Here is a 12,014-nt window from a genome sequence, read left to right on the forward strand (position 1 = left end):
GTTGTCTGTAGACTAATATGTGGGTCCTTTAGAAAACACACAGAATAAAAAAAATCGAGGCACAAAAGGAAAAATAACCATCTACTCCCACTTACAGTACTATAATCAATAAAGACTATCTGCTGTCTTGGCTCCTCTAATGTCTAAGATGAGTTTCAGCAAAAAGAAGGTATAGAAGGAATTGAGAAGCCTCTTCATCTTGACACACAGCCCTTAACATTCACAGTGCTGTACAAAATATGCTGTGACTAACCACTGTATCTATGTCTCATCAGTTGCTCATCATGGCTAAGTGTTTTATGTATCTATTTATACAGCTCTAAACAAACTGAGAGGCAAAATACACGATAGGGAGAAAGAAAGAGAGAGAAAGTGTATATTTGCCAGACAGGATGACGTGAATCTCCCTACATGTACAGTATACTGTATGTTATCAGTCAACTACTTCTGTTTTACGTATGGGAAGCATTGCTTTGGGAGACATAAATCTACCCTGCATAAATTACTACCCAACTTCCTCATAAGTGTATGCATTTCTACTCTCTTCTCTCTCTCTGTAACTATTTCTGAACTCCCTGCTGCTCGTTTTAACCCTCAGCAACAACAACCCAACGAGGTCAGTCCAAACAATATCACCAGGGTCTCATCAAATACAGATTTTGACATTATCGATCATAGTCTGCTGCTGGAAAAATGTATGTGTTATGGCTTTACACCCCCTGCTATAATGTGGATAAAAAGTTACTTGTCTAACAGAGTTCTTTAATGGAAGCCTCTCAAACATAATCCAGGTAGAATCAGAAATTCCACAGGGTAGCTGTTTAGGCCCCTTGATTTTTTCTATTTTTCCTAACGACATGCCACTGACTTTGAGTAAAGCCTATGTATGCGGATGACTCAACACTATACACGTCAGCTACTACAGCGACTGAAATGACTGCAACACTTAAAAAAGAGCTGCAGTTAATTTCAGAGTGGGTGGCAAGGAATACGTTAGCTCTAAATATTTCTAAAACTAAAAGCATTGTATTTGGGACAAATCATTCAGTAAACCCTAAACCTCAACTAAATATTGTAATAAATAATGTGGAAATTGAGCAAGTTGAGATGACTAAACTGCTTGGAGTAACCCTAGATTGTAAACTGTTTTGGTCAAAACATATTGATACAGTAGTAGCTAAGATGGGGAGAAGTTTGTCCATAATAAAGTGATGCTCTGCCTTCCTAACAACACTATCAACAGGGCAGGTTCTACAGGCCCTGGTTTTGTCGCACCTTGACTACTGTTCAGTCGTGTGGTCAGGTGCCACAAAAAAAGGCTAAAGAAAATTGCAATTGGCTCAGAACAGGGCAGCACGGCTGGCCCTTGGATGTGCAAAGAGAGCTAATATTAATTAATATGCATGTCAATCTGTCCTGGATCAAAGTGGAGGAGAGATTGGCTTCATCACTACTTGAAATTATGAGAGGTATTGACATGTTGAATGCACCGAGCTGTCTGTCTAAACTACTGGCACACAGCTGGGACATCCATACATACCCCACAAGACATGCCACAAGAGGTCTCTTCACAGTCCCCAAGTCCAGAACAGACTATGGGTGGCACACAGTGCTACATAGAGACATGACTACATGGAACTCTATTCCATATCAAGTAACTGATGCAAGCAATAAAATTTGATTTAAAAAACAGATAAAAAAATCCCTTATGGAACAGCGGGGAGTGTGAAGCAACACAAACATAGGCACAGACACATGCATACACACACACAAATACGATAACATATGCACTATACACACACATACACATGGATGTAGTACTGTAGATATGTGGTAGTGGTGGAGTATGGGCCTGAGGGCTCACAGTGTGTTGTGAAATCTATGAATGTATTGTAATGTTTTTGAATGTATTGTATAAACTGTATAAACTGCCTTAATTTTGCTGGACCGCAGGAAGAGTAGCTGCTGCCGGGGCAGCAGCTAAGGGGGATCCATAATAAATACAAAAATACAAATACACAGTAATATTTTCATGTAGAGTAAAGATCCCCTTTTGATCACAAAGGGGGGAAAAACACAAAAACCTCTGGCTCCCACAGACATACAATGTGGGAATGTTATTCATCCCTACTAGACCTTTCAGTGCCATTCAAAACTTCTGTTGGTCAGCAGTAATTGTGCCCAATGCCCCTGTACCAGTAGTCATTCTCACCCTATTTACACTTAGCATTGCCCACTCCTCACCTACGGGTTGCCTTAGCCAGAAACATCTTGAAGGTGTTATTATTCTTTGAATAGACTACCTCCTGTCTTGGGCTTGACCTCTGAAGCTGACCTGAGTTTCCTCTGTACTGAAGATGACTTTAAAGAGACGACTGCTGTCCATTTTGTTGTGTTGTGTCTACTGTGTCGCTTCGCTCTTCTGCTTGAACCCCAACCGCAACAACTGTGGCTCCATCAGCGCTCGGTGAGTCTGTGTCAGTATGTGTGTGTGTATTTCAGTGTATATGTGTGCTTGCCTGTATGTTTGTATTTGTGTGAGGGGCAGAAATGTCTTAGTCATGATGGTGTGTGTTATTGTGTTAATGTCTTATCTGTTTATCTGGGGGTAATTCGCAAAAATCTGAGGTAGTGACATGTCTTCTGTTCTGTATGTGTTGGCGTACCTTTACTTGCTTGATAGAGAATGAAATACATACAGTATAACAATATGGGATGTAAAAAGAAGATGGAATATGTGGCTACTGAGTTACTGTTTCCCATGTCTTAAAAGACTCACGGTTAGTGTCATATTGGCGGCAGGTAGCCTAGTGGTTAGAGCGTTAGGCCAGTAACTGAAAGGTTGCTGGGTTAAATACCTAAGTTTGAAAATTGGTTGATGTGCCTTTGAGCAAGGTACTACACCCAATTTGCTCCAGGGGTGCCGTTTTGGCTGACCCTGTAAAACAGCACATTTCGCTGCACTGATCTGGTGTATGTGACAATACAACATCTATTTTGTATTGTATTTTTTTATTTTGGTTATTAGGGTAATTATTCATAAAATAATTAATGAAGTTATAATGAATCTTTGCTCAATATTTACTACAGCATGTTAAACAGAACCTTGGCTTGAACAATTTGCTGTGTTTGGTACCACTTACTGTCCATGTCTTTTGTGTTCTTTTGACAAACCATTTTAGGAATCTCATGACAGTTGTCCAGCAGCTGTACCAACGAGTCATGAGGCTAATGCGCACCACTCTCTGATCCTATGGAGCCGGAGTTGAGTCCCTCAACACTATTCATCACCAGGACTGAGACGCTCTCCTGCCTTACCCTGTCCATACAATGGAGATGACCTGCAGAGCACCTGCCATCGACAGAGCAAGAGGACGAAAAGCTCTCATTGCAGTTCACTGTAATAAAGCAGGAGATAGTTTTTAAAAAATGTCAATGTTTTATTGATGCAAATAGATTTTGTTGAGATTCTAGTGGGCCTTAACTGCATGAGCGTTGTGTTAGTGCCCCAATTTCCCTGCATTATAATGTAAGTGCTGGAAAAGCCGTTTGCAGGATAATTCAAAGATGTCATTCATTTCATGCCCTCTTGTGGAAAACTGATCAGTTATTTCTGCGTGATCAAGAAATTAATGCTTTCAATGAGCTTCAATGCTATCGCTGGACATGGAAAATATTCCCTGCTGGAATTGATGTGATTGAGTTTTGTTAAATCTACTACATGAATGCATATAGTGGTAGGTGCTGTCTTCATAAAATAATACGAAAAAATGTTACTTGTGCAAATTATGGGAAGATAGTTTAATACATTTGTACCACTTGATTAGCTAAATGTTATAACAGTTGAGTCTTTTGTAATTAATGCTGTATCAAAACTGATATAATAAACTTTACATTTGTTTTTCAATTGACAGTTTATTTTTTTATAAGCCTATATGTTGAAAATATGTATTTTCCAGACGTTGACATCACACGCATTTCAGGTACTGAATGAAATGTTAGAAGACGTCTTTTCCTGACGTCGAAAATATGTCTTGTACTGATGTCGAAAATATGTCTTATGTCTTATACGGACGTGGGTATTTAGGTATAAAATAGTTATTTTTTTATACCTTTCCATATTTAAACTGCTATACATTCTTAATGAAGTAAGCATTATATCCCAATAATACTTTTTCATGCCTCTTCATAAGAGGAGCTAACTGACGATTGCAAAATAATATTTAGTATTGTTGTCATCTGTCACATCTGTTAGCTTTTTCAAAAGTTTTTAAACTGATAGCAAAAAACGTTCTAACAAGTCCAGAATAAACATTCTGAGTAACGGTTACAGATGTATTGTTTCTTGCTAAGACTGTGATACAGTACATTGTTGTTTATCTATCGTAGTTGAATGTACTGACTAATTCACTCTGGATAAGAGCGTTTGCTGAATGACCAAAATGTAAATGTAAAAACAAACACTTGCAACGCATGCTGGGTATTATTTTAATAAACTCCGCTCCAAAACAAGTACAAATTTGGCAGGTGTGGACCAGATCCAAATCTGAATGAATCACAGACGTCTAGGCTATGTTTCACAAGATTGAACATCCCATTACAGTACAGCACACTTTAGTACAGTAGAGCACAGTAGAACACGGAAGAGTACAGTAAAGTACAGTATGGTACGGTACAGGACAGTTTTATTCAGTAAAGTAGAGTACAGTACATTACAGTTTAATTTAGTACAGTAGAGAACATTAGAGTAAAGTAGGGTACAATACAGTACACTATATTTTACTTTTCTTTACTTGATTGTACTGTAGTGTGCTGTACTGTATTGTACTCTACTGTACTATACTCTACTTGTCTTTACTGTACTGTATTGTACTGTACTCTGCCGTGCTTTACTGTACTGTGCTGTCCAAACTTGTGAAACATTTATATCTATGATTGGTTCAGATTTATTGATCAATTATATAGTCTATGTTTGGGCTAAATCTGGACCAAATCTGAACGTCTATGTTTGGGCCAAATATAGACCGGTCTGGGGACATTGAAACCAAGGTCAGTCTGGAATAGACAAACAAACAAAAGACGGAGGACCAAAACAAAGAAGTGGCCTGACGTCACATGCTTAATGGGTTTCCCTCACAACATAATCTGGTGTAATTGATAGTATGATTTATATTTACCTAGTACTACATGATAGATGGGGAGGGGGGATGGGCATTTGGAGTAGGCAGGTGGGTGTTTGTGTAACGGATGTGAAATGGCTAGCTAGTTAGCGGGTACGCGCTAGTAGCATTTCAATCAGTTACATCACTTGCTCTGAGACTTAAGTAGTGTTGCCCCTTGCTCTGCAAAAGCCGCGGCCTTTGTGGAGCGATGGGTAACGACCGTGCTTCGTGGGCGACCGTTGTTGATGTGTGCAGAGGGTCCCTGGTTCGCGCCCGTGTCGGGGCGAGGGGACGACGTAAAGTTATACTGTTACATTGATGCTGTTGACCCGGATCACTGGTTGCTGTGGAAAAGGAGGAGGTTGAAAGGGGGGTGAGTGTAACGGATGTGAAATGGCTAGCTAGTTAGCGGGTACGCGCTAGTAGCATTTCAATCAGTTACGTCACTTGCTCTGAGACTTAAGTAGTGTTGCCCCTTGCCCTGCAAGGGCCGCGGCTTTTGTGGAGCGATGGGTAACGACGCTTCGTGGGCGACCGTTGTCGATGTGTGCAGAGGGTCCCTGGTTCGCGCCCGTGTCGGGGCGAGGGGACGACGTAAAGTTATACTGTTACATTTGGAAGGGCAAAGTGGGATCCGTTTCAGGAGCTGAGTGCGCAGGTGATAGCAGGTGAGTGGGGATGTGGATATTATGAATAACTGGGTGAGAAACGCTTTAGTGGGGGCAGCTACTGATACTATACCTAAGAGTTCAGGGAGGAGGAGGAGGAGGAGGAGGAGGAAAGCAGTCCCATGGTGGACAGAGGAGTGTGGGGAAATGGTGAGAAGTAGGAACAGGGCATTTAGAGTACTGAAAAGGACGCATAACATCCTGTCAGGTTTTGGCCAGGACTGTTCTGGTTTTTGTCACTAGATGTCCCCATTGCACCTTTTTTGAACCTTTTGTTTTTTCCTTGCTCTTTTATTGTTTGCACCTGTGTGTCGTTCCCTTGTTAGTATTTAAACCCTGTGTGTTCCTCAGTTCTTTGCTCAGTGTGTGTATGTTAGCACCCAGCCCAAGCCTTTTTGTGTGAAACATATAGTTCTCTTATTGCATTTTCCAGAGGTTCTCTGGTTTAGTTCTTGTGTATTTTTGAGTAGTCTTTTGAGGTTTGTTTTTCCCTGCTGTTTTTACCACTTTGTGGAGTTTCTTTGTATTTTGGAGGATATCCATTTTGTGCCTCTTGGCTTTATTTTGGACGTGGTGGATTTATATTCTTTGCCTGAAGATCTTGTCCTTTTATTAAATCATTATCTCTAGTACTGCTGAGTCTGCCTCATCTTCTGGGTTCTGCCAACTATTAGTGACTGTTTCTCTCACCGGGTCCTGACACATCCAACATCTGATTCAGAATTATCAGGCCCAGGCCCTGGTGTGGAGAACTATCCGTCAGGCAAAGAGGTCATGTTGGCGTCGGTTCTGTGACACCATTGGAAGGACGACGCCTTTGGGAGAAGTGTGGGGGATGATTAATAGGATGAGTAGGGTCAGAAGGGAGTGAGATTATCCAGTGTTGACGAGTGGGGAGAATATGGCTGTAACAGATGAAGAGAAGGCAGAGATGATGGCCAAAACGTTTTTCCAAGTGCCTAGCTCAGCAAATTTATCAGAGGGGCAGAGGGGGATTATTTTTTTCTCCCCAATTTTGTGGTATCCAATTGGTAGTTACAGTCTTGTCTCATCGCTGCAACTCCCGTACGGACTCGGGAGAGGTGAAGGCCGAGAGCCATGCATCCCCCAAAACACAACCCACCGCCGCACTGCTTCTTGACACAATGCCCACTTAACCCAGAAGCCAGCCACACCAATGTTTCAGAGGAAACACCGTACACCTGGTGAATGTGTCAGCGTGCACTGTGCTCGGCCCGCCACAGGAGTCGCTAGTGCGCGATGACCTAACCCGGATGACGCTGGGCCAATTGTGCGCCGCCCCATGGGTCTCCCGGTTGCATCCGGCTGCGACAGAGCCTGGACTCAAACCCAGAATCTCTAGTGGCACATCTAGCACTGTGATGCAATGCCTTAGACCACTTCACCACTCGGGAGGCCCATGTGGCCCATCTAAGTGATGAGGCCCTGGATAAGGTATTGGTGTTGTACACAGAGTGTGGGAGGAGGGGAAACTACCGGGCAGCTGGAAGGAGGCAGTAGTGTTACCAAAGCTATCGGCCAATAGCTTTAACATCACATGTATGTAAGATTATGGAACGGATGATTACGGAGAGGCTAACTTACTTCCTGGAGAGCAGGGGGCTAGTATCGCCACATCAGAGTGGGTTCAGGAAGGGGAGGGGAACTATGGACCCAGTGCTCTGCTTAGAAGCAGAGGTCAGGAAGGCTCAGGTGAACAAGGAGACTGTTGTAGCTGTCTTTCTTGATGTGGAGAAGGCGTATGATATGATGTGGAAGGAGGGATTGTTAATCAAGCTTGATATTATGGGGGTAGGAGGAAGAACGTACAACTGGATAAAGAATTTCCTGTTTGGAAGGTCTATCCAGGTGAGGGTAGAGAAGTCTCTGTCAGGCAGCTACCTGGTGTTCTCAGTCATGATTAATGATGTTAACTCTCAGGTACGGCCGGATATTGGGAGGTCGTTATGTGCAGATGATGGGGCCTAATGGAAGAGTGAAAGAAATGTGCCATACATATTCAGGAAGGTACAGGAAGCAATTTAGCGGTGGGCGGTGGGCATTAATCTGGGGATTCAGGTTCTCTGTAGAGAACTCAGATAGTGTTCTTTACCAAGAGAAAGGTGAGAGATGAGGTACACTTGAGGTTATATGGGAGAAACTTGGAACGGGTGGGGGCCTTCAGGTTCCTTGGAGTGTGCTTTGACGCTAGGCTGACCTGGCAGAACACATCGAGAGAGTGGTGAGAAAGTTTAAGAAGGTGCAAAATGTGATGCACTGTCTGACGTGGAAGTAGTGGGGGGCATGGGCGTTCCTCATTGAGGACCATGTATGTTGTATTGATCCAATCTGTAATCAGTGGTGTAAAGTACTTAAGTAAAAATCATTTAAAGTACTACTTAAATAGTTTTGGGGGGTATCTGTACTTTACTTTACTATTTATATTTTTGACAACTTTTACTTGTACCTCACTACATTCTTAAAGAAAATAATGTACTTTTTACTCCATACATTTTCCTTTAGACCCAAAAGTACTCGTTACATTTTGAATGGCTAGCAGGACAATAAAATGGTCCAATTCACGCACTTATCAAGAGAACATACCTGGTCATCCCTATTGCCTCTGATCTGGGGGACTCACAAACACAAATGCTTAATTTGTAAATTATGCCTGTGTTGGAGTGTGCCCCTGGTTATCTATAAATAAAAAATCAAGAAAATGGTGCCATCTGGTTTGTTTAATATAGGGAATTTGAAATAATTTATACTTTTACTTTCAATACATACAGTTGAAGTCGGAAGTTAACATACACCTTAGCCAAGTACATTTAAACTCAGTTTTTCAGAATTCCTGACATTTAATCCTAGTACAAATTCCCTGTCTTAGGTCAGTTAGGATCACCACTTTATTTAGAAGAATGTGAAATGTCAGAATAATAGTAGAGAAAATGATTTATTTCAGCTTATATTTCTTTCATCACATTCCCAGTGGTTCAGAAGTTTACATGCACTCAATTAGTATTTAGTAGCATTGCCTTCAAATTGTTTAACTTGGGTCAAATGTTTCAGGTAGCCTTTCACAAGCTTCCCACAATAATTTGGGTGGATTTTGGCCCATTCCTCCTGACAGAGCTGGTGTAACTGAGTCAGGTTTGTAGGCCTCCTTGCTCACACACACTTTTTCAGTTCTGCCCACACATTTTCAATAGGATTGAGATCAGGGCTTTGTGATGGTCACTCCAATACCTTGACTTTGTTGTCCTTAAGCCATTTTGCCACAACTTTGGAAGTATGCTTAGGGTCATTGTCCATTTAGAAGACCCATTTGCGACCAAGCTTTAACTTTCTGACTAATGTCTTAAGATGTTGCTTCAATATATCCACATCATTTTCCTCCCTTCATGGTGCCATCTATTTTGTGAAGTGCACCAGTCCCTGCTGCAGTAAAGCACCACCACAACATGATGCTTCCACCCCCGAGCTTCACAGTTGGGATGGTGTTTTTCAGCTTGCAAGCCTCCCCTTTTTTCCTCCAAACATAACGATGGTCATCAGACCACAGGAAAGTACGATCTTTGTCCTGTCCCCATGTGCAGTTGAAAACCGTAGTCTGGCTTTTTTATGGCGGTTTTGGAGCAGTGGCTTTTTCCTTGCTGAGCGGCCTTTCAGATTATGTCGATATAGGACTCGTTTTACTGTGGATATAGATACTTTTGTACCTGTTTCCTCCAGCATCTTCACAAGGTCCTTTGCTGTTGTTCGGGGATTGATTTGCACTTTTCGCACCAAAGAACGTTCATCTCTAGGAGACAGAACGCATCTCTTTCCTGAGCGATATGACGGCTGCGTGGTCCCATGGTGTTTATAGTTGTTTACTGTTGTTTGTACAGACAAACGTGGTACCTTCAGGCGTTTGGATATTGCTCCCAAGCTATGAACCAGACTTGTGGAGGTCTAAAATTCTGAGGTCTTGGCTGATTTCTTTTGATTTTCCCATGATGTCAAGCAAAGAGGCAATGAGTTTGAAGGTAGGCCATGAAATACATCCACAGGTACACCTCCAATTCACTCAGATAATTGAAGTAGATGTCCTAACCGACTTGCCAAAACTATAGTTTGTTAACAAGAAATTTGTGGAGTGGTTGAAAAATGAGTTTTAATGACTCCAACCTAAGTGTATGTAAACTTCTGACTTCAACTGTAAGTATATTTTAGCAATTACATTTACTTTTGATATTTCTACTCAAATAGTATTTTACTGGGTGACTTCCACTTTTACTTGAGTAATTTTCTATTAAAACCTCTTTGGGCTAGGGGGCAGTATTTTCACGTCCGGATGAAAAGTATGCCCAAAGTAAACTGGCTGCTACTCAGGCCCAGAAGCTAGGATATGCATATTATTAGTAGATTTGGATAGAAAACACTCTGAAGTTTCTAAAACGGTTTGTTTAACCTCTACAGAGTACCTAACCCGGATCCGGGAGCACCCCCCACACCCCCCACACTGATTAGCATCGCTAGCATAGCGTCACAATTAAATAGTAGCATCTAAATATCATTAAATCACAAGTCCAAGACACCCAATGAAAGACACAGATCTTGTGAATAAAACCACCATTTCAGATTTTTTAAATGTTTTACAGGGAAGACACAATATGTAAATCTATTAGCTAAACACGTTAGCAAAATGACACCATTTTCTTACTCCAACAGTTTCTTACTCCATCAGGTGCTATCACCAATTCGGCTAAACTAAGATATTGATAGCCACTAACCAACAAACAAATTCTTAAGATGACAGTCTGATAACATATTTATGGTATAGCATAGTTTTTTTTTTTTAAATGTGCATTTTTCAGGTATAAATCACAGTTCTACATTGCAGCTGCAATCTGATATAGTGCTGATGCAGCTAGAACAATTACAGAGACCAACGTTATATAACTAATTACTTGTCTTAAAACATTTCAGAAAAAATACACAGCGTACAGACATTGAAAGCCCAACATCTGGTGAATCCAAACAATATTTCAGATTTTTTAAATGTTTTATAGCGAAAACAAAATGTAGCGCTAAATTAGCATAACCAGGCCAGCCAGAACCAGCTGGACGCGCGCGACCAGTTCACATGCACGACAGATATATGAAATAACATCGTAAATTGGGTCTTACTATTGCTGGTCTTTCATCAGAATGTTGATCAAGGTGTCCTTAGTCCTGATGAGTCGTTTAATCCATTCACAATGGCAACTTCCCCTCTTCATTTAGCCTGGGTACTGGTCGACTGGCACGGCCCCTGTCCAAAGTTAAAAAACTCAAAGAACGGAACACGGCAAAACTCCCGAAAAAATTCTAATAATCTGATTAAACTATATTGAAAAAACATACATTACGGTGATATGGTCACATGTATCAAACAAACTTCGACACGGAGATAGTTTTCATCCGTAACGTCAGCATAACAAAAGTCAATGGCTTCTCTAAAACGCGCATCTCAGGAAACCGGAAGTTGTCGGTCACGCTAAAGAAATAGGTCTTATTTCACGTCAGTACAAGATAAACAAAAAATTTCTCCTCTGACGTCTTCCAGACACCCAGAGGAAGAAGAAGGAAGTGTGTTTCGGGTCATAGGTCGCGTGACCATATATAGGCAGAGCGTTGAAGCGAGCATACACATCTTGCAATCTTCTTCTGGCTCAGGGAAAGTGCTGTGAAATGGCCTGTGTTTCACTCACAGACAAAATTGGAACGGTTTTAGAAACCATAGCTTGTTTTCTATCCAATGGTATATGGTTATATGCATATAGTAACAGCAATAATTGAATAAGAGGCAGTTTTATCTGTAGAGGCAATTATGCTAATGTGAAAACAGCACCCCCTGTATTCTCAAGAAGATAATGTCTGTGAGTATAACAGAACTGATTTGGCAGGCGAACCCCAGAGCACAATCCATCCAGGGACATTTTTTTTGAGCTCAATGTGTTTTCCATTAGATTTCTATGGGAAGCTTTTTTAAATAGAAAAATGCTTGCAGTTCCTATGGCTTCCACTAGATGTCAACTGTCTTTAGAAATTGGTTGATGTTTATCCTTTGAGAAATGAAGAAGTAGCCCTGTTCTTTCCATGTGTCACACAAAGGGACTCAAGTCTTTTGGAGCGAGTGACCTGGAACATGCTTCACTTT

Source organism: Salvelinus fontinalis, chromosome 13 (genome assembly GCF_029448725.1).
Source record: "Salvelinus fontinalis isolate EN_2023a chromosome 13, ASM2944872v1, whole genome shotgun sequence".
Lineage (NCBI taxonomy): Eukaryota > Metazoa > Chordata > Actinopteri > Salmoniformes > Salmonidae > Salvelinus > Salvelinus fontinalis.